This window comes from Bactrocera latifrons, unplaced genomic scaffold (assembly GCF_001853355.1).
Source record: "Bactrocera latifrons isolate USDA-ARS-PBARC rearing strain unplaced genomic scaffold, ASM185335v1 scaffold_18, whole genome shotgun sequence".
NCBI lineage: Eukaryota > Metazoa > Arthropoda > Insecta > Diptera > Tephritidae > Bactrocera > Bactrocera latifrons.
This window is the reverse complement of record NW_017535296.1, coordinates 1,798,963-1,822,947: the sequence shown is the minus strand read 5'-3', so window position 1 is coordinate 1,822,947 and position 23,985 is coordinate 1,798,963.

Sequence of the window (23,985 nt, the reverse complement as noted above, 5' to 3'; positions counted from 1 at the left end):
GTGAGCAAAAGGAGTAAAGATATTAGATAGTGATTTGAATACTGATGGGAATATAGAGAAATTAAAAAGTAAGCAATTCAAACGGTTTTGTGGTTAAGGCGAGTCGTAGCTGCAGCAGAGCGTTGTACGAAGGTTTACAAACATACCCATACCTGCACGCCACGCGCCTTTGACTTGCCACTCATAAACCACAAATTACACATTTTCGTAGAGTTGTATGCAACACTTCCTTATTTCTATGTGAAAAACACAACAACACTAACAATAGTTGCCTCCAATAGAGGCAAGTGGCAACTTACGACTGACTAGTTGCAGTTGAAGTGGATTTGTAGCTTCTCAATTACAGCAATTCCAATTAATATCCATCATGTTTGCACCACATTATCCTAGCAACGAAAGCAAAAACAATTTACGAGGCAAAAGAAAATTTGTTGTGGAGGCCGTCGCATTTGGTGCGCGCAAATAATGCAGAATAAAGTAGTCAGTGCTCGAAGGTAGTCGGTAGATGAGCGTATTTCTAATTTGTGGCGCGTGTTGCATGCCATCACAATAATCATAAAATGTAGATAGCAGCCTATAGCAAGCAAACACAAGCATAAATATCCATATATTAATATATTGAAGGAGTGTGTGTGTGTGTGTGTGTGTGTATACAGCTACTCTAGTAGCTGAACGACGGCGTCGGTGTCGACATTGCTACAGCAAACTTGCCACAATGCAAAGCGCGATGGCAAGCAGTAGCCCAACAGCCTCTAAATGCCACACTATATTGCACCCAGCTTCCCACTTGCTTAGCACAACAGTACCAGTGCACACACAAACAACCCACACACGGCTGGCGCATACTTGCAACACCGCTCTACTACGCTTCCTTTACTTTTGCGCCAGATGCAATCATCTTCGTCGAATTGTTGCGCCTTGCTGCTGCAACTTGCAATTGCGAAATCATACACACACTCATACCAGCTCATCCGTATTTGTAGCAATGGCAGCAGCATAGATTATGCGCAGCCTATTCAAGGTGGCAAGCAGCTGCTACTGCCGTTGCAAGGGGTTGAGTTAGGCGCGTAAAGCGCTAAGAAGGGGCCGAAAGGACGTTGCACGTAGTAATTTGAGCATAAAAAATAGAAAGAAATCAAGTTGAAGCAGAAGAAGTAGTAGAAAAATGCAAAATTTATGATCAGCAATGCGTTGGGGCATGAGCGTGTGCTGTAGTGCGGGCGCGCAGGCAATAAATCGTTGCATCGTGTAGCTGCAGCAGGCGTAGCACAGCCGTTAGTATGCTAGGCTACAAATGAAATGCAAATCTGCTTATTTTGTGCGGTTTGATACGCACAAACATACATACATACACGTGTCTTTTTATGCTGTTTAGCGGAAATTTTAGCTTCACTGCGTGTTGCACCTTCAACTTGCTGCTACATTTCCACTTTTTATTGTGATTCTCTCTCTATAATAATCGCTTGGGTGGGGTCGGGGTTGTGCGACGCAACTCTCGTGCCGCACTGTGGCATGCAATTAAAAATTATGGTTGCCCAACAGGATGAAAATTGTAGTTGCAGTTGAAGGATGCAAACAAACTTCTGGCTACTGGAACTGGCGCGCACAGTGTGTTGATTTGGAAACGCATAGAAAAAATTAAAATTTCAGCCTTCTGTTTTTTGCTCTTTATTCAAGGCTTTATAAAAAGTGTTACAGTGATCGGATTTAGTTCAAATATGCGCCGTTTCGTTCGATAATCTGTTTTCATCTAGACGTCAATTTCATAATAACCCCTTTCGTAGAAGCCCCGCTCCTTATTTGCAAAGAACTCGGACAGCTTCTGACGAGTCATCAACGAAGTGTGTGGTCTGCCGTTGTCCTGGTGGAATACTATACCCTTCCTGTTGGCCAATACTGGAAGCTTCTGATCGTACGCCTGCTTCAAATGCTCCTATTGTTCACGTTTGGCCATATGTGAGAAGCTCATGGTGAATGATTGCCTACCAATCCCACCAAACACACAGCGAAACCTTCCTGGTCATCAATCCCGGCTTGGGCACTGTTTGGGACGATTTATCAGATTCAACCACGACCATTTTCGCTTGATATTGTCGTATGTGATCCATTATTCGACGCCAGTCACCATCCGCTTCAAAAATGGATCAAGTTCGGTTCATTTCAGTGGCATATCGCGGGTGTTAATTCGATCCAGACGGTTTTTTTGTATCAAATCATGCTGAACCCAAACATCAAGCTTTTTTGTGTATCCAGCCTTCTGCAGATGGTTTAAAATCGTTTGGTGACTAACTCCCATCTTCTGGGCGATGTCACGTGATGCCACATGCCGTTTTAATCCGATATTTTCCATGATTTGAACGGAATTCGTCGTCACAGGTCTTCCGTCGGCTGGCTTGTTCATGGTGTAGTTTTCACCCGCTCGGAATCGTCGAAACCATTCCTCCGGAGTTCGAAGTGTTAAGCACCATCCCCCAAAACACCATTAATCACACGTAATGTTCCTCGATCGGATTTTTATAACTGTTGAAAGCAATAACGAAAGTAATTATGCATAGCGTCGTTTTCTAGATTATGTTAAGACCTTTCAAAGATGTTTAGTATTGCCAGATACGAGCTCTGTAGCGCTTTATACATAGCCGCGAAATTCAAAAGAAAGAAACAGGCGGAAAGACGTAGTATTTTGAAAACTGTAGTTTTACCAAATCATGTAGCAAAGGCAATGGCTTCTAGAGCACCAGAGCATACCCTTCATTTATATTGTTTCAATTTCAAAACTCTAATTTAAATATATCAACTTTAGCTTCGAAAATGGAGTATTGACTTTTTTTAAAATGCCAATTGAAAACTCCTACCACATAGGTGGCGCTCTTAGAGTTAAATCTATACGATTTCTAGGTAGACACAACCTTCAAAAGGCGCCTATATAAATTGTGTAACTGTTGGATTATTAGTTTGTGAATTACATAAATTTGAGTGAAGCAACTATTGTTTTTGAGGAAAAAATGGAAAAAAAAGTTCGGTGTTGATAAAATATACCTTTTTAAAGGGAGAAAATACAGTGGAAGCATAAAGTTGACTTGATAACGAGTTTCGAACACTGCAAGTTAACTATCAAGGATTGGTATGCTAAGTTTAAACGTGTTGAAATGAGCACCGAAGACGGTGAACCCAGTAGACGCCCCAAAGAGTTTGAAACGAAACATCAAAAAAATGCACACAATAAAATTGGAAGATCGTAAGAAGAAGGTAAGAAGCACTCTAGAAAAATCAACTGAACGTGTACATCATGTCATTCACGAAAACTCTGACCAAAAACAACGACGAGAAATGTTCAATCATAATAAACCCGAGTTTTTATGTCGATATGTGACAATGGATGAAACATGGCTCCATCATTTCACTCAAAGTCCCATCGACAGATCCGAATGGACTAAGCATAATGAACCCGCTATACATGGGTTGTTATAAGCAATTTATCAACTTTGAAGGAAACTACCTTGAATAAAAAATTTTTTTTACTATGGCTGGCAGAAAACTTTTCAATTAAGATCTCGATAACTCGAAAAAATTTGATTATGTCGAACACCCAGAAATAAAATTTGGAATAAAATTCAACTTTCTTAAAAAACGGCATCATTTTTTACATTTTAATGGTTTTTTTTTTATTTAACGAGATTTTTTTTATTTTTAAATTTTAACCACGGAGAAGGTCAGATTGACTGCAGCAGTAGAGGACCTTCACTTTAACCCTGTAGGAGATCTCTTTTTGCTCATAAGTACTTAATTTCAAAAATTTTTTGTGTGTATCTTTTACATGTATGCTCTGAAAACTGCAATAAAGTCGATGCACTAGTTTAATTTTTATTTCCCAAAACTCGACGTTTGGCTGTCACACTTGGTGTACCTCTTAACACGAAAACATATTAACTTGACAAAGCCGAGCAAACCCAAACCCACGTGGAAGGTAATTTTTAATTCAGAAACTGCGGAAAATTCATTAAAAACTCGTAATAAAATAATAAGAAAATAGACTGATCTGTGCTCCATATACTTAGTCAAATGCAGGTGATGTTGGATCCGTAGACAAAGTTAAATCTGACGATTCTGTTACTAGCAACAGTGCACTTTTGATAGGAACTAAGTTGTTAATTTGAAGAATTTTAAAAAAAATTCTAAAATGTGACTTGATTAATTTTTATCATTTTCGTCAAGTACTGCTAAAGGTAAATGGAAATGAAGGAAAATAATAAAATATTTAAAGGAAAATTCAAAAAACAATGAACTATTATACATTTCTGAAATTTGAAGGTAAGAAAAACAACTTATAAAGAAATTAAATATTTTTAGAGCATAGCTTTCTTTAAATTAATTTTATGATCGTATTCTAATGTTATATTATATTTTCTTAAGAAGTATGCTAGCGAGAGTAATGGTATTGCTAGGAAAACATTTCTCTTCAATTACACACGAGAGTAACTACTTTCCTTATTATTTAAAACAAACCTGCTTGAGAGCTATGATGATTTGGAAACAATTGGTCCTAACAACATCTCCTACAAATACTAAGTTCGCACAAAAATTCCTCAAGAAGTTGTGGGCAGCGCCCTGCAATTTCTACCTAATTTCGAAAATTCATTTAGGGAGAAGGACAAATTATACAGAATTTATTTCTTTCGGGGTTTGTTAAACATTCCTTTCACAAAGTGTACACTTGAGTGTATAAAACTTTTTTACTCACATTTTGTTACAATATGTGAGGCAGCCTCTACGATAATCCTTATAACTCCGGGTTTCTGACATTGAACCTCACTCATTTGTCATTGAGTGGAGTTAGTTTTTTCTTAGCCTCAGCACACTGTGCACGCTTAAATAGCAACGAGTAGGCCATCGATTACTGGCACGGGAGTTGATGCCGCTTTTGTTGCATGATTACAAAGTTACCTATAAAAAGATGTTGAATAATTGTTGTTAGCGAATACAAACTACAACAACACAAAAAACAATAACAACCGGAATAGAAGCAAAAACCACACAACAACAACAACAACTTATTGAAGACACAATTGCAGCTGCAATCACTATAGTAGCAACCATAATGACATGTCTGATAACAGCATCGATTGTGGCTGATGGTGGTAATGGTGGCAACGACCACGTGCCAACAATTTACCACAATTTGTGAACAACAAATGAAGGGAGTTGCTTGCAAACACACACATACATGTCAATGGAAGATATAGCAATAAAGACTTGGAAATAGAGTGTGAGCTAGCAACGCCATTTTAAGTAGACTTAGATGGGTGATGATTAGAATACATTATTACAAACGTTGTATTTGTATTTGGGCAGACTGCTGCAACTATTAGTTACAACAATAATTTTCAAAATTGAACCAGTGCCTATTTACAGCAATACGTATGTATATACGCAAGTGTGAGTTTGAGCGTGTTGCAGAACCATAAAATGCAGTGATTATTTGCAATTTATACCGTTACAATTGCGGTAATGAAGTCGCAGCGCATGCAGAGTGCTGCCGCAGTCAGTTGAAAGTAGAAGAAAGAGCGTTTGCCAATTAGCGTGTATGTTGCATATGTTGTGGCATGCACCAACGACTGAGATTTAAGCTTCTAGCGTCTTCTACAGATTGTAGACTTTTTTCTTGTTACTGTCGTGTTTGTTGTTGTGACTATTGCTTATTTTTTGTGATTTTTGTTGTTACAACGTCTAACTGCTAGTGCAGCCGTAGGCAATCTGCTATTAAAAACCGTACACTATTCTAATTCTCATTCGTTAGCATCCACTAAATACTGCTAGCACTTATTACTTCAGCCATTCTTCATTTCTTAGAAAATGGCAAAGTCGTCTAGCTGTCAGGCCTAGTACGCACAGCGCGCATGCGCACACGTCCCCTAAATTATGGCATTTTATGACCATTACCCATTCGCTCGCACCTAATTTGCTTTCTAATTTTATGTGCCACTCAACGGTGGCAACAGTGGCGGCTAGCCTGCCACAATATGCGCCGCACCAGCTGACCCTAACGTCTGGTCACCCCTTAAGCTGTTAAAAGCAATAATTAGCCTTTGTCTTTTGAAATTTTATGTAGCTTTTTTCTGCTGGCATTCACTGGCTTTAATGGTATTAACCATTACCTAGGCCGTATACTTTTTTTTTTGTTTTTGGTATAAACTACCATAAAGAAGTCTGCACTGTCCCATTCATACTTTTATTTTTGTGTTAAGTATGTAATTGCTTTTCTACTTTTCTGCTTTTTATGACGGTCTAACTGTTCACGCTGTATTCCCTTCCTTATTGTTACGCCATATGGTTGCGAACTTTTATGCGTAAATGAGAATATTGTCTAACTCTATGGTTTTTTGTCACTTTTACGCCCGACGGTAGCTGATCGAATTGCTGACGGAACTAATATTCTATTGGTTATGCTATTATTGCAGTTTTAATGGACGCCCTGTAGTAGCAGTTGAACTTTCACCCAGATGAATTTATGAATTTACTAAGCGAAAAGCTTTCAATTTGCCTCGGCGCACAGAGCATTATTTCGCGAAAATTTTTAGTGATCATGAAACTTAATGAGATTCTGCAAAAAGCCTTTTTTCATGTGTAATAAACATTCATTAGGTTAAAACTTCACAAAAGCCATTAAAGATGCTTTGGCTACGAGTATTATATTGTTGTTGTAGTGGCAAAGCATATTCCGCAAATAATTTCGAAGAATGTTGGTGAGTTCTCAGGCCTTGACTGAATAAAAATTCTAATCCGTGCAGCCACCAAAAGAATCCTACTTAAGTTGGATAGGAGAATGCATCCTGATTTCCAAAATGAAGATTCCACTACGGATACTATAATTAGATCTTAAAAGTCGACGAAACGCTTTGTGTCCATCAAAGATTTCTTCACGCATTTTATTTCTATTCTTACTAGCTCACGGGATTGTCCTGAAAATGGAAGCTCAAAGGTGTTTCAGCGATATTACAAGCGAAACCAAGAACCAACATATTTGTACTAAGACTTGCCGATCTAAACGGCGTTAGATCTCCGAAATAACAGCTCTTGAGCGCATAAGATACGAGTCAATTCCGATAACGTAGAACCGGCTGTTATGGAAATTGAAGCGAGCATCAATTCCGCAAGGTGATCGCAGCAGATACCGCTCGTTTCGTCCCGACTGAAAAAGTCGCAGAACTCCGAGCTAATTTCCCAGCTGAAGCAGCTAATTTTACCATCAACATGGCTTCCGAAAAAGATACAGTACGACCACAGCACTTAGCGTCATAAATTCCCAGATAGTTCATGGTCTTAACCAAAAACCACCCTGCGAGAGGACAATCCTTATAGCGTTGGACTTGTCAAAGCCAGCCAGCCACAGACGCAGTCAGTCTAGGCCTGAACAGATGAACTATGAACTAATGAGCGGTCGTCAATCGTCTGTACTATTCAAGGTAAAAACTCAAAACTGACAAGAATTAAACAAGTTATTGCTTAAATTCTACATCTCGAAACACCCGCAACCAATAGAGAGAATTCCTGTCACCTCGTACGCTTATGATTGTACGATAATAGCGTCGGTCAACGGCTCATGCTCAAACGGAAACGGCTAACTCTCTGACCTTTCTCGCTTCCTCGCTGTACGGAACTTATCACATTCACCCACTAAATCCACATCGACTGTATTCACAAACTGGACGTACGATTACAGACTAGACCTTAATATTGCAGTCGATGTCGTAAAGATTCCGATAATCAATAGTCCTAAAATTTTTAGTGTGGCCTTCGAGAGTTTGTTCACCCTCACTCCTCATATGGCCGCTATTATCGCCAAAGTACAGAGACGCAACAAAATCCTCAAGCCGCTAGCCGGCAGCACTGGGAAAATGACGAAGAAACATTGTTGGCAATATACAAGGCAATCGGCCGGCTGGTCCTTAACTAATCCTCACCAATATGATGCTCTGGATGAACTGAAACACAAACGAGGAAGCTACAAACTTGCCAGAACTCCTACTCCAAACTATTCTTGCTGGGATTCTTTCGCAGAAATCATCCCTGCATGTTTGTCAGACATATTAAGCATTTCTGTAAGACAGAGTATTCAAAAGTTTTGTTTCTTGAGCCTACGATATTTTGGCATAATTCTGCACAGAAAATGAACTTCATTATTCTGGGAAACCTGATTAAGGTATATGAAAGAGTACAATATCAAGAGATTTATATCTTATCGGCATATGTTCAAATGATTTAGAGTGGAACACGTCACCAATCGCCTTCTTTTATGATTTGGCACTTCTGCCTACAATAATTCGGTAGCCTAAACGTATTCTTAGAGTTCCTTACATAAAACTCATATTCAACCTTCTTTTTAAGTTTCGATCCCACCGTGAAAAAGATCATTGCGCCTCTGTTCCAGGGGCTTCACTCCACATAGACATCCCTCCTCGATATGTGAGCAGAGAAAAATTTATCAGTAGTTTACCCAGCGGAGAAGCGGCTTAAGCTTTCATGGAGTAACATTAATAATCAGAAATCGCGAATGAATTCACTTAATTTGTAAGCCTTTCTAAAATTTTTGCACTCGTTTTAAAAAAAGTGTGATAATTCTTATTTATAATCCCCGTTTTTTGTTCTGCTGGGAGGGATTTCCAATATTTTCTATTCTCTATGCTTTAAATAACGAAGATGCGTTGCAATAACTTGATTTTCTAAGAAAAAACTTGTATATCAAACAAATCCTCACCCAGCCAGATGCCGACTCTTATCTAATCGCCCCAACTTTACGCCAAAGCTATTATGTGCAATGTCCCCTGCGCACAACGATGTGAAGAAGCTGTTTTGTTATTGCCACATACAACTGTGCATATGAGTTGTTGCGTGGGTCATGCACGAAGTACGGCAGCATGCCGTTTGATTGCCCAGATGTGCACAAGGCGGCTGGTTTACTTGTAACAATGCAACTTGTGGTTGTTGTAGTTTTTGTTTGGTTCTACCCGCAGTGGCAGTTGGCGAAGATTTTCACTATTTCACTACTTGTATGGATAAACAAGTTTAAGCGCACACCAATGCACTTAAGATGCCATAATATATACAAATGTATGTGCTTTCGTGCCACACATATATACAATGTTGCCATAAGACTGCAGATTTTGTTGTGGTTAGCGGTCACTGCCACAAGCCCCCTTAAATGCTGCCAATCGTATAAATGCAATGATGTTGCAAGTAAATTCCGTGGCGGTGGCATGAAGATGATGCAATTGCAGAGTGCAGCGCTGCACATAAACTCGTTGCTGCAGCAGCGAGAAGCTGGAAAAATGAGCATAAAAAACTGGAAAACAAAAAGTAAAAATTTCTAAAATAAATAACACAATGTTGCAGTAGAAGTTGCAAGTAGCAGCAGAAGTCGTACAACGACTTTTCGCTTTCCGCTCGCCACCATAAACGAGCAACCGCATTGTTGTTGATAGATTGCTGTTGTTGTTGCCACATTCGTCGTTGTGGCAAACTGTTGTTGTTGTTGTTGTTGTTTTATCAGCTTATTTGCTTTATTTATTATATTTGATTATTCTTTTTCTTAGATTATAGGCAATTTTTGCTCTCGAATGCATACATACATATGTATATAACTTGTGGCAAGGAAATAAAGCAAAATGGCGGCAAATCTAATCGGAGCAAAAATCGAAATCACAGATGAAAATGAAAAATTGCCGCACACTCGCTTGCCCGCCAACATGCTAGCCCAGGCAGCATGCCACATGTGCCACCACCACAACACGAGCCACAGCCGACAACTTGGCGGCAGCAGCAGCAATAGAAACAAGCCAACTGCTGCAAGTTCAACGTCAAGGCGGCTCACTGCTGTTGCTCGCTGTGTTGTTGCAGTGGCATAATCAGAGCGTATGCGCTACAAAGCAACAGCTGCCACTAGACGCGCCATGCAGAGTGTGGCTCTTGTGGCTGCTGTGGCACGCGCACTACAGGAAATTCTATTTTTGCAACAAGCAACTGCAGCAATAAGCAAGGAAAAACAACAAAAACGGGTAACTAGAAGCGTAAAATATTGTTGTGGAAAAGCTGCAAGCGTTGCACAATTTATTGTAGGGCTTCCTCAGTGCGGTTTAAAAATTTACCAGGGTGAGTAGTGTAATAACTGAAGGTGTAAGGAGACTTTTGGAGCCACTGGGGTTTGTGGAGATCTAGTAAACGCTTGCCACTCTACCGCGCGAGGGATCCGGTTTGCGTTTTATTATATAATATATCGGTTTGGGAACGAGTTGAATTTCTGTTATTGAACAACGCTAGCGCTGAACTTCTCGACTTCAAGTGATCTTAGGTAACTTAGTAATTATTTTTGCCTAGTTCAGAAGCAAACGATCCACTACTTGCTCTTAGTTCACCTTATCGCAATTCTTGCTAGTCATTAGCTAATAGAACTGCGTGACGTAAGCTTAACTCTAACAGTCAAAACTGTATTAAGATAGGTATACTGGAAGCATCCGGGCACACTCTCCTACAAGATCGAATGTTTCTTGATGAGGTCTGAGCCTTTGTCAATTTATAAGAGTATATCCGAAAGAACTTAGAAGTAGTTAGGTATAACAATTCACAACAGTTTCAGTTGTTCACATGGGTACCGTTAGTGGATCGATCTTTTAACCTAACCTCACCTAACTTCGCTATTTTCTTAAATAACAACTTAAAAGGTACTTAGGAATCTGGATAATATTAGTAATCACCCATCTCCAACTTTTCACATATCTCACTATCGTCCGGATGTAGGTCGGAATTATTGCTGTAGTAATTGAATATTATCTTCCGGTAACAAGCTGGTTTGTTTACAAAATATATGAGAACTACAGTGTTTGTACTTCGACCTACTTTCTTCTTAAGTGGATTTTCTAACTCTAATTTTACGCTCTCAATTGTTTTGTTGCTTGTTATCTTCAGGTGCTTTCGGAACTTTGCTCTCTTACAGAGTTTAACATAACTTAAGCAATTACTGTATATACAACTTTTTAAACTCCACAATCTATCAATTTTACATCCTGCGTGATATAAAAAGGCCTCTTATAATCTAGTGGCATGGGCGCTGCTCTTCCCACCTTTAGGTGAAATCCTATATTTTAGGGCCTACTCGAACAATATCAACCAATTTTAGTGTATGTCCTTATCCCGATATTACTATATGCGAAAATGAGCCAAATCGGACTAAAACCACGCCTACTTGCCTAAATAAATAATTTTTTTTTACAGTATATAAATCGAGATCCAAAGACGTTATTGCAAAATACTTTTCACAAATAATGCCTGTACCGGTAATATATGTCATCTTACGACCAAAAATTATCAAAACCCGACTATAACTTTTTTGATCTCCATTTGCCTTTCGCTAATTTTATATCGATCTGCGGTTCAATCTGTGGAATATATTAGGTTGTCAAAAAAGTATTGCGGTATTTTCGCTAGTTGGCGCTCAGAGTGCGTGGATCTAGTTTTATTCGTTCGTGAGTTATAGCGTCGCAAACATGGAGCAAAATAAAGAGAAAATACGGCATATATTACAGTACTACTACGATAAAGGCAAAAATGCATCTCAAGCCGCCAGTAAAATTTGTGCAGTTCATGGACCCGATACAGTTTCCATTTCCACCGCAAAACGATGGTTTCAACGTTTTCGTCCTGGTGTAGAGGTGGTCGCAGATACGCCACGCTCCGGAAGGCCTGTGCGATAAAATCGCTGAATTGGTCGAAAGAGACCGGCATAGTAGCAGCCGTAGCATCGGTCAAGAGCTGGGCATGAGTCATCAAAAAAAATTTTAAGGACAATTGCAAATTCAATAAAAATACCGCAAGACTTTTTTGACAACCTAATATTAAAGAAATTCAGATAGATTATTTTCCTGATAAAAATGCGATCTTATAACAATATCTTCAGTATTGGTGGAATCCGGTCGCTTCCAACTTCATTATTATTTTACGGAACGCAAGTGGATACTGAGGCATTTTTTGCATTATTTTCTTTCAAAATAAAATCGGTCACTAGGTCACCGTGCCCACTGGTTCAAAAAGTGTCCAGTTTCGCACTTATAAGCATCTATTAACATGTGTAGAATGGAGATTATTTTTCAGCAAATGATAAAGAGTATGGACTCAATTTATAAGGGATACTATGCATGACACACAAGAAGCTAGAAACAAGAAAAATTTATGAAAATGATAGCGGCAGCAATTTCGCAAAGTTTGCGTTGTAAATGACCAGGAAATAAACAAAAAAAACAACGCTATGCTCTATTAAATTGTTGAACTAAAGACGAACGAGGGCAATGTGAAATAGGAGCGTGGCAAATGGTGAAAACTTTGAAGCTTCTTCTTTTTTTCGGTGAGAGAACAAGGAAACACTGTTTCTGTGAAAGAGTTTCACAAGTAATGAAAAAAAATACACATATGTACAAAGAGGAAAAAAACAACCATGAGGATCAAAGCGAAGCGACGCCGCCGCAGTCGTTTGAGGCCTTTGAGTCCAACGATGCTTGGGGAAAAACAAAGCGCTGCCACTATATGGGTATTTGACAAAAGGCGACAAAAGGGCAGCCGGCCAGTTGGTTGGGCGACAGTGGCGATGCGTGGCTACAAACACACAAAGACAACAACAATAAAAACTATGTGAAAGCAAAGAACGGCGAGTGATGGGGTACAGAGGACACAAATGGGAGAAAAATAATACGATTGACCGCAAGTGGTACATATAAAAGCAAAAATAAAAAAAAAAAAGTAAGACAAAGGATGATTGAGAAGAGAGAAGAGTGGTATCAGCTGTGTGCTGCAGGGAACATAAAAGTTCACAAAAACACACACGGCTTGTGTGACTTTGCCACTCGTCATAAATATATATAGGGGAGACATAAAAAATAACGGCTCGCTATTGCACTTGCAGTGTACTTTATTGCATGCGTTGTTGTTGCTGTAGAAATTAGCCTAGTTTAATTTTAAATGCGCTACGGTGCCACCGTTGCACGTTTGAAGCACGAAGTGACTGCAGTCGCACACGCGGCACATCAGCTGTGGCACGAACGCAGCACAGTGTATTTTGGCTGTTGCTACAGTGTCATGACTTGCGCATTGTTGTTGCTTATGTATTTATTTTTCGCGTGCCCACTTCTTCAAGGCAAACATGCACCCTTTATGGAAACTCAGCAGAAGGTAGAAGCGAAAGAAAAAAATAAATATTTTAAAAACATACAAAAATCCAAACGTGCCAAAAGCAGCAACAAATTCTAAAATATACCACCACCACACGCGCGCACATGAAAAACTGCCTTGGGGCAGGTTCCACATGCTTGTAGCACCCCTACACAATCCTTGCCACACCTTCACGCCACATTTCCATACATACACACACATACATATGTACATACGAGCACGCTCGCAGCCCCATTCCTTGCCGCTTTTATTTAACACCTTATGTGTGCGCACACACCGCTGCGAAGGCGAAGCACAACAACCAGCACTTTGCAACACACGGTGCCTACCGCCGTCCTTACTGCGTTCTACTTCTTGTTATTGCTGCTACTGTGCTCCCCTTTTGATATTTTCGTAACAGCATGAGACTGCACTGCTAAGCTGTTTTAAACGCCGCTGTTGTCGCTGTGTTGTTCTGCTGCCGGCAGCATTTGCCACGACTGCGTTTGCTGCTGCTGCTGCTGCTGCTGCTACCATTTTGACGCGTACTTATGTTGCTTTTATGCTTCTTGCTGCTACCACCGTAGTCATATTGCTGCTGTGGCAACAGCGGGGCAGTGCTTTCGCTGCCTTTGTGGCAGGCAATCACTTGGTAGGTCAGCGACCCGCACAATGGTGGCGCATAATTGTTAAATAACCGCGCGCGTACATACTTACGCTTGCAACAATGAGCGCATACACGAGCGGCACAGCAGCAGCCCTTGTAACACTTACACAATATTATGGTGGCACAGTCAGCAGGCTGTCTCATTGCAGATTTACTTTTGCTGTTGCTTTATATGCTACATAGATCCACATTGTACTAGAGGTGGCAATTTTATAAATAACGAATTAGTCACGCCGTAAACCTGTGACTTCAGTGCGCCTCTGCAAAATGCTCTATTTAAAACTTGTCTAATTCAAAACTTACTTTTAGCCGATCTGGTTCCACGCGATTTTATAACAATAACTACTTCTGGCCTCAAATACTGGTCCTTCGAGCAGTAATTCGATAAAGTTCAACAAAACAACCGACAAAAATTAAACATAGAAAATTTTATATGTGACCTGGTCTACGAAAAGGGAGCTAACGTGCGAAAACTAGTTTATGACTTCTTGGATTCTATCACGTGAAAAAGCATCTCATCTTCCATCCAAATCAACTAAGATTTTTTGACACCTGGCCACCTTTCCGTAGACCAGGTCACATATGAGGAAAAACCCCAATCTATGCACATGACGGATACTTTATCTGACTTAACCTCATAAATTTGGCTATTAAACTTAAATAAGGTAGTCAACCCCTGATTAATTAACCTTGTAATTTTCTAAAAAGTTGTGTAACAAATTTTTCTGGCATCGTCAGTTAGTTGGGAAGTTATTTTCAAGCTCTGCTAGCCCTTATATACTTATGGGTCTGAATTCAAATAAGTAAAAATTTTATAAGACCACAACAGCCTCGTGGATTTCAAAGATTTTACTATAAGCTCATTGCAGACATTTAATTTGGACACTGCTTGAACGAGGATAAGACAAAGTATCTGGAGGCTACAGACAAAGGTTCGTGGAGTTTTGGCAACTAAATCACTGTTGGCATCTATACGTTACAAAATGTCAGTCTTTCTCTATCTCAAAATAAGCACAAGTACCTTAAAATTAGAGACCTAATAATTCTGGTCTACCGTGCTTAGTAAAGCAGGCAATTGAAAGGCTCCCTCACTCGTCTAGCAACATAAGTCACTTATTATTTCCGTTTTGAATGAAATATTGAAGCGAGAACTGTATGAGCATTACGCCGACATGAATACACATAGTTAAGCAATATGGTACGTAGAAGAGACTTACTCCACCGAAAAGTTTATTCGACTTGAGACCCATCGGTGGACAATGGAAGCAAGGGCACCCACGTATTCCATATAGTAACCAAGTACACAGTAACCTGCCTGCATATGGGATGTATGCAAACCGATGTGACTTCCAGCTTATCTCAGAGAAGATTTCGACTTCAGCAGAAGAAGGTCAAAGTAGCCTGGTAAAAAGTTTATTAAAAAGTATCATCTTAATTTCTTTTTAATCTGTCTAAAAATGGGTTGTAAATGGTTTGTGCTTATTTTGCGATATTTGAAATGTCCTTGGATATATACATTTTGAGGATAATTATTTTATACTTTAAAAATCAGCCAAAACCCGAATATGCAATATTTTCATCCGAATCAACTAAAAAGTGAAAATTGATTTTTTGACACCTAAGCCCCCTTGCCCCCTTTCCGTAGACCAGGTCACATATATATATATATGATTGAATAAGTATTTTTTAATAAATTACTTTAAACAACACATCTGGTTTGGAGATACTCGAGACCTATAAATGACTTCAAACGAAGTAAAAAATGGAAATCTCACTTGCTGTCCCTTTCTAATGTGTTACATGTGTACATATACATGTCCATAAGTGCGCGGCTGTATGCGCACGCCTTTGCCCTTGCTACTTGCTGCTTGCAACAGCGCTCGCTGTCATTGCCAGCAACTAACAGTTGCACCAACTGTTGTTGGCACTATTGTATTTTTACTTTTTCTTTGTATATCCCGTTTTTATTTCTTTTTTATTGTTTTTCTATTCGCTTTGCTTCATATACTCAATTTAAGTTACTTTATGCGCATATGTATTCTCTTTTATTTTGCCATTTTTTCCTTTTTCGCTACTCTATTCAACTACTTTTGCAACCTCAACAGCCTAGAGGCGCCTGAGGAAAGTAAATTGGGCTAATAATTGTTTTTAACGTTGCAGTTAAATTATGTATTTTTGGAAAACTTTCACAAATTGGTTTTGTTGTGTTAGCAAAAAATACTAAGACTTCTGTCTTTCTGAGGTACATAAATGCATTCGGCGATTTTTACGATAAATGAAATTATTCAACAAAGAAGTTCCATTGAATTTTGTGTGCGGAATCGAATTTCTGTTTCGACACGTTCAGAATGTTGGAAAAGGCGACGTCGAAGCAGGTCAAAAATCAATGTTATGTTGATAGTTTTCTTCGATTATCGAGGTGTCGTGAGTTCCTTCCGATCGGCCAAACTGCCGACAAGGACTACTATTTGAGTGGTATGTCGTTTACGAGAAACTACTCGTAAAAAGAGGTCAGAATTATGAGCCGAACCATCTTGGTTTTTGCATCACGATAATGCCCCATCGCATACTATATTGATTATTCGTGATTCGTCAGTTTATTAACCAATATCGTGCCGAAAACACCTATATCTTCAATATTATATAATATAACACTCTTGGTCAACAAACGCATCTCTTTGTCATTTTATTGGTGTCTACAACTGGGCAGATCGGCTGATATAAGTAACTACGACAGTTTTGCTCAAGAGTCGATTAACCTTTTATGAAAGTTCTATAACGTTGAGAACTCAAACTCGGTAAGTCAACATGTAAAGTTATATCAGAAGCAAAGGGTGGATTACTTATAAAAGAATGGTGAAGACTTAAGTAGCCGACAACCGAAGGAAAGAGTTGAATTAGTTTAAATATCAAACCGACCTATCGTGAGATCGTTTAAGATCAGGATACTTTCCTTTTAAAATATTCGAAGAAATAGAACGGGACTCGATGTGAATGAGAAAAAATTTGCTCAAATATTATCTGCAAAACGAATCTCAGATAGCATCTGTCAAACTAATGGTTGGAAATTTCGAATAGTCATTGGTCTTGTCAAAGCAACTTCTTATATAAAACTATAACATGCAAATAAAAAAAATTTAAATTGATTTTAATGTCCTCAAGACTACTGTCTTCAACAAAGAACGAACTGAGCAAGAAAATATTAAAACTTTTGTCGATAAATTTATAACAGGCGAAAGCACTAATAGACATTGTATCATGTGATATCAATCAGTTTACTTTGTGCTATAATTTCTTTGAAAAACTAGTTTCTAAGTGATCCCGTGTCAGAATTTTGATTTTGGAAAAAAAATGTAAAACTAATATCTATAACCTGAACAGGAAATGAGTACATTAAGATTGCCGGAAAGCTTGCAACACCCGGAAGGAAACGTCGGAGTTGCTATAAAATATATACATAAATGATCAGCAATGAGCGGAGTTGGTTTAGACATACCCGTCTGTCCTTGTATATATGAAAGTGAACAAGTCCTTTAGTTTTCTAGACGCTCTCAAATATAACTTTCGTCTTTTGCTGCAAAAGAAGCTGTTCATTTGTTGGAATCGTCGATATCTGACCACTATAGTATAAATCATATTTATTTCATCGTCTTCTCTGCTTGCTAAGTTAGAGCTCTGCTCTCCTCCCATTCTCATATTCAACTCTGAAGATATTAATAAAATCCGTTAAAAGGAGGTATACTATATAGTCATATACCAAATTTTAATCATATATATATATTTCATATACTATATAGTCATATAGTCATATATAGTATATATATATAGTCAGGCATAACTAGTTGATAATTTATTGATATTAGTTTATACCAGTTAAAGTAATTTATACCAGTTGTTATTCGATACAGCACCTTAACTCAGAATAATTAGTTTTCAATGAAAAGCAAAGAACATCAAATTTCAAAACACTGACGTTCGGTTATCAGTAAATTAATGCTTCGCAGGGATCCCAATTGTGTTGCAACAAGCACTTTGTGACGTCTCTTTTATGAAAAAATGGACAAACACACGCACATACATACAAATGTATACTTTATCAGAACAAATGCATTAAATGCTATTGAAGGGAGATAAGCCATGCTAAAAGAGTGACAACAATAAATTACAACAAAAAGCAAATTAAGACACATAAGTAAAGGCAAATATGAAGTATGCGTGGAAGCAACACAACAACAACAGCAAAGCAGCAGCAACAATTATTGAGATACACATTGACGACGTGTTGCGCAAGCAAATGTAAAAGTAAATGAAATTATGAGCACAAGCATATATGTAATTATATACACCATAAGCATTTATAGGTGTATATATGTGCACACATATAGTCAAACATATGAGCATAAATAAATTGAAATCACTTAAAATGCATTTTTACTTCCTTGTTGACATTTCTGGGTCAGCGACCCAAAGCAAAATTAAGACAAGCGAAATTAAGCTGGACTCCGAGTGCGCTCACTAGAAGTGGAGAGAGCGAGAGCGTTCGAATAAGGAGGACAAAGAGTGGGTGAGAAAAAGAGGTCATCATAGAGGCGCGTTGTGGGCCAATGCGCAAGTGTACGCGTACTGGAGCAGTTGATGGCCGCCAACAGTCATAAATGCGGCAATTTGCGGACAGACCGACTGGCGAGAGTGTAAAGCAATTTATTTTAAATATGGACACGCACCAGAGTCACAACAAATGCAGCGCACTAATGTGAGCAGGAGTAGTGCCAGCAACAACAACCACACCAACAACAAGCAGCAGCAGCAGCAATAAACAGTATAATAACAGCAAAGCCATGCAGTGATCAAGGCAGTTGTTGGAAGCAAAAAGCAACAACAATGTATGAAAATAGTGTGCAGCATTAGGACTACGAGGCAGCAACAACAATTGCTCATAGCAAAGTCAAAGTTATTGTTTTCGCAACGTACGATTTATGCACAATTGTTCATGGCATAATTGCTGCACACTTTCGTTTGCAACTAAATACTGATGATAACTGCAATAACAAGTTGCTGCAACAATTCGACTTACTACGCGTAGTAATATTTGCAAATTTTAAAGACGCACAACAGTGTGTGTTGAAAATGTGTTGCAGAAACAACTAAACAGACTGGTCTATTTTAGAAGATTTTTCTCAAAACTGGAGGATACAATTCGAAAATATCTTATGTAACTCGATTCCTCATAAAACTGCCTAGGTTGACAACAACAACAACAAAAACGCAAAATGAATACCAACGATCAACCACCGTATCACCAGATTTGGCTCCGTGTGATTTTTTCAGTCGATCGAAGAGATTAAACGAAACTCACTGAAAGAGCTGAAGCCCATCCCAAAAAGTGCTTATTAAAAGAGTTTCGAGGACTGGAAAAATCGTTGGCATAAGTGTACTACATATGGTTGTAATTACTTTGGAAATGGCAAGATAAATATTGATGAATAATTCAATATTTTCCGTTTTATTTACAATTTCTGGGTACACTGTATGTTATGAAGTTTTAATATAGACTGTACCGATTCATTCTAAGCTCCTACTGAAGCTGAGTGGCAACACCACACGCGACCAATTGTCGGCGATGCGAGCAAACAAAATATGCACGCGCTTAATTTACGCACAATTGTTGTTGCTTGTTGATGCTCCATTTATTATTATTATATAACTTTTTTTCCACATTATGCTTTGCAATTTATCATAGTTGCAATGGCTATTTACTCGCAGCAATAATTCTTCGCCTTGCTTGCTCTATTATGACACAGAATTGCAGTCGCTTAAGAAAACAGCAACAACTTTAAATGACGAGTTGTAAATAAATTAGTTAGTAAAGTTTGAATTGGACTCGTAGTAGCCTGAAACTCCAATTTAATTCATGTCGCATTTATTTATTAGTTTTATTAATAAAATGCATTAGTACAAATGTGCAACAATGGATAATTGTGTCAACGGCAGCCCACAAGAAGATGCAAATGCATATAGACATCGGGCCACGTAGCGTTGAAGCGCGTGTCTGCAATTTGCGCGCCAATTGTGTGTCTTTTACAATTACAACTAACGGGTGATCCAAGCAGAGGTACTTATTTCAATAGCCCTTTTATGATAGAGCAATCGTGAGTAGTATCAAGTTGTCATGTTACTTTTGCGCAGTATTATTTGGCATTTAATAATGGAAAAACTTACGCCTGAACAGCGTTTGCGTTTTACGTATTACGAAAATTCACTTCTGTAAATAATGTGTTTCGCGATTCGCCCAACTTAAGGTCAACATGATCGACCTACTGAGCGTACTATTTCATCTTGAGACCCAGCATTCATTGTTGGATTCGACCGAATATAACACGTTCAGCAAACAGCCAAGAAAATATAGCAGCCAACGGTGAGAGCGAACACGAAGATTGTGGGGAGTCGATTCGGCGCTGCTCGCAGCAACTCGGACTGACGTATGGAGATCGAGACTTTATATTAAAAGCATAAAAACTACAGATCGACCCCTTCAAGCGACATCGCTTCGTGCTATGGGCTCTTGAAAAGTCTAAGAAGTAACGTTTTCGAGCCAAATTTTGTTTAGCGATGAGGTATATTTCTGACTCAATAGGTATGGCAAAAATTACACATTTTGGACGAAGAGCAACCTAAAGAGATTAAAGATCTACCATTTCGTACGAAAAAACGACGGTTATCGCGCTATAATTACCGACTATTTGATGCCCGAAATTGAAGCTCGTGATCTCGGCGATATTTGGTTTTATCAAGACGGCGCCAGTTACCACATATCAGACAATCAGTGGATTTATTGAGAGCGCACTTCGGTGAGCAGATAATTTCATGTTTTACGTCGGTAGATTGACCAACATGATAACTTAATATCACACTGTCAGACTTTTTCTTCTCGATTCGATTCAGGCCTTGGTACAAAACATCACGTCGATCATTCGCCAGTCGAAATGTACGAACAATGTCATCGAAAAGTGAACTCATCGGATGGACCATCTGTGACTTACCCACAACCAACACTTGAAATTCCGTCGTCCAATTTTTGGTGGAAGTTTCGTTTTGAACTCATTCATTGAAAGTAGTAAATCTATTTACTATGAAATGACAAGCCAAACTGAAAGAAAATCAAGCAAACAAACTCCGAATTATATATGTAAGTATTGCCTCAGTGGAAACCACACGTCTTAAATTAGCCCATTAGTTAAGGCATTTCATAATTTTAGTTAAAGGCTGCGCAGTTCAAAATTTGTTTAAGTATTGCTTCGGATAATGATTCAAATATTTATACAAATCACTATACAACCCAACTAAATCCAAACTTTTGAAAAATTACCAGAACCATACTCAATTTGAGCTTATTGCTCTTCTAGTGCAATTAATAAACCCTTTTCTTATAGTTTGCGCAAATGTTTAAATTTATGCATTTCCTTACACTTTCCTACCACAAAAACTGCATGTTTATACATGTTTGCAACGAATATCCTGCAATTGTATGCACCTTTAGAGTAAAAATGCAAATAAAAATCAAAAATCAGCAAACTACCCACTGCATTTGCACGACACCCCAATTGATTTGTTGCCAGCGAACGACAACGTCAACAAGTACAACAACACCAAATGGGACATCAGCGCAGTCGACATAACCTGATGCTGCCGATAGACTGCGAACGCTGAGCTTGCGCGTGTAGCCACCAATTTTATCTGATACCTTTTCATTATGCGTTCATGTGTGTGAATGTGTGTCGACGAACTACTGCCTTTGTTTTTGCTTTTACAAAAAATATGTAAATGCGTGTTGCTGGCATACGGATATTCAAAATCAAGTAGGCCTTGCAATTTTTTGCATTCACTCAATTTCGTTTGATTTTCTTACGTTTTTAACCCTTTTTTGAGGTTATGTAGGTTTTTTGAGCATGTTTGAACATGTTTTATTTCTTCTTTTTTACAAACTTTTACTTTAATTTTTTTAGTTCTTATGATATTTGTTGTTTTTGTGTTTCGTATGCTTTTTTATATTTCTGATTTTTTTTTTTTTTGTTTTTTTTTTTTTTTTTTTTTTTTTTTTTTTTTTTTTTGCCCTTAACCAAAATGATTTCACAACCTGACGCAATTATTGCATCAGCCCAAAGAAAGGCAACTGCTGACAGCATAAACGTACGATAAGATGGCAAGCTTGAGTAGTTATGTGTGTAGATTAACAAACTGCCCAGTAGAGAGTTTTGTATGTAATATTAGAAAATGTTAAATAGACTTACGTACTAGATATAGCTCTTTTATTAGAAATAAGAAAATTCCAGTTTCAATCCTTAAAAAGTATTTTACCAAGGTATAGAAATATCTCTACTAATAATTTACACTGGTAGTTTTTGGTTTTGGAGACTTCTTCTCTCTGGAAGTAATATTCTGTCGAAAATATTTATACGGAGTGATAGTTCAAGGCACTAGAAAATATACAATTCTATCGTCTGCAAATTTCTAAGCTCCCGCACTATACAATAAGGCTGTCAAACATACCTTTTTTCAATACCCAGGTTGTCTTTTATATTTTGGAATTTCGCAGCACCAGTCTGCAATCACTAACAATGTTATCGCAAATTTTTACGTTTTTGATGGTATGCATACTTGGAACATTTCGTGATACGAGTACAATTTGAATTGTTTATAATAACTTAAAATATCATTTTCGACCAAAAATTAATTAAACATTTTCGAGCGATTATATTTTACAACTTCTGACGTGGATTAACTCAGCATGGATGGACTTAATTCAACTTTAGGTGATGAAGCTCCATCAAGAGCCAGTGTTTACTGATAGTATAGTGAACTCAACTGAGATCGGAGTCCCGAAATATAAAAGGTATATATGTAGGTATATAAGGTATTTTTGTTGGCGTAGTTGCAGCAACTCGTCGCCAAATGGCTTTTTAGAAAAAGCCGACGGATTTATAGCATTTGCTGAGAGATAAATTTGGGTCCGTATTGATTAATAATTACGAGTGAGTAGCTGATAAGTTAGGTAATAAAATTACTCTAAATAAAACAAATACAAATACAAACGAACATGGCTAAATTAACAGACAACTGTTTGAACACGAAGAAGGATTTTCGACTTATAAAGCTTGCCTATTTCATATATTGTTTTGTAAATTTTTTTTATTTTCATTCATTTCGGGATTGAGTTGTTAACTTGTATAAACAGTTCTAAATTTATAAATCAATGTTTGAGTCAGCTACAATTATTTTCGCACTTTTGTTTATTTATTATAGTTTAATACTCAGTCAATATGGTTTTGACAAAAGTAAATTGAAACACAGTATGTTCATTTAAAGTCATTTGTATTTCCTACAGGCCATATAACGAACAAAAAACGAATACATGTATAAGTTTATGTATGTGCTTTACTCATATTACTAAATAAATACAATTTTAGTTTAACTTGAAGAAAAGCAAGGCGAGCCTCCTGCGAAAAGTAGCGAGCTATGTTTACGGTACAATACAAGCACACATAGATATATTTGTATACAAAGTATAGATAGATTTGTGGTATTTATATAAACTGTCAAGTTTGATTTATATATAAGTACTTATGTATGCATCTATATACATATTAAATAAGAGTCATGAAGAAGTGTGGTTTAATAGTTAAAGGTAGTAATACACATATACTTTTATGCATATGTAAAGACTTTTGTAAATTGTAAAAACAATTTCATGATTTTCAAAATATTTTCATGTTGCAAATACATATACATATATTCTATAGTGAAGTAAATTAATTAACAGTACTTAAAAAAAAATATACAAGAAATATATATTTTAATTATTTCTAATTTTTCATATACGTATTTGAAATATCTATATGTATGTAATGTATGCAAGTATGTAAATACTTCTAAATTATGTACATACAATACGTTACTTCGTCTCTGCTTTTTCATGAACATTCACGTGCGCAATTCTGCGATTTGTTTGCTGAAGTGCTAAGTATAGCAGCTTATGACTACATTTGGAGTCACACATAAAAGGAGAAACCATTTCGAGATACCCTACTTTTTTAAAGACAAAATTCAAATTTAATGAAAATGTTTACTATCAT